The sequence below is a fragment of the Sinocyclocheilus anshuiensis genome, unplaced genomic scaffold (assembly GCF_001515605.1).
Source record: "Sinocyclocheilus anshuiensis isolate Anshui unplaced genomic scaffold, SAMN03320099.WGS_v1.1 scaffold1051, whole genome shotgun sequence".
In the NCBI taxonomy this organism is placed as follows: Eukaryota; Metazoa; Chordata; class Actinopteri; order Cypriniformes; family Cyprinidae; genus Sinocyclocheilus; species Sinocyclocheilus anshuiensis.
The window spans coordinates 1,270,280-1,271,417 of NW_015546234.1; positions in this window are offsets into that span (position 1 = coordinate 1,270,280).

Consider the following 1,138-nt stretch of genomic DNA (forward strand, 5'->3'; position numbering starts at 1 on the left):
TATTAATGCGTTATTACTGAATTATTACTAGTGTTTATTACTGTGTTATTTCTGTGTTATTACTGTGGTATTACGGTGTTAATCCTGTGTTATTACTGTTATTACTGTGTTATTAATGTGTTATTCTTGTGTTATTCCTGTGGTATTAATGTGTTATTCCTGTGTTATAACTGCGTTATTACTGTGTTACTCCTGAGTTATTTCTGTTATTACTGTGTTATTCCTCTTATTTCTGCTATTACTGAGTTATTCCTGTGTTATTTCTGTGTTATTACTGTGTTACTCCTGAGTTATTTCTGTTATTACTGTGTTATTCCGGTGTTATTACTGTGTTAATCCTGAGTTATTACTGTGTTAATCCGGTATTATTCCTGTGTTATTAATGCGTTATTACTGAATTATTACTGGTTTATTACTCTGTTATTATTTTGGTATTACTGTGTTAATCCTGTATTATTCCTCTGTTATTTCTGTTATTACTGATTTATTCCTGTGTTATTTCTGTGTTATTACTGTGTTGTTCCTGTGTTATTCCTGTGTTATTACTGAGTTAATCCTGTGTTATTACTGTGTTATTCCTGTATTATTACTGTGTTATTCCTGTGTTATGCCTGTGTTATTACTGTGTTATTACTGTTATTACTGAGTTATGCCTGTGTTATTCCTGTGTTATTGCTGTGTTAATACTGTGTTATTACTGCGTTATTACTGTTTTATTCCTGTTTTATTACTATATTTTTCCGGCGTTATTTCTGTTATTACTGTGATATTCCTGTTATTTCTGTGTTATTCCTGTTATTGCTGCTATTACTGAGTTATTCCTGTGTTAGTTCTGTGTTATTACTGTGTTAATCCTGAGTTATTACTGTGTTAATCCTGAGTCATTACTGTGTTAATCCTGTATTAGTCCTCTGTTATTTATGATTTATTCCTGTGTTATTTCTGTGTTATTACTGTGTTATTCCTGTGTTATTAATGGGTTATTCCTGTGTTATTACTGACTTATTTCTGTGTTATTATGGTGTTATTAATGTGTTATTCCTGTGTTATTACTGTGTTATTCCTGAGTTATTTCTGTTATTACCATGTTATTACTGTGTTATTCCTGTGTTATTTCTGTGTTATTACTGTGTTATTC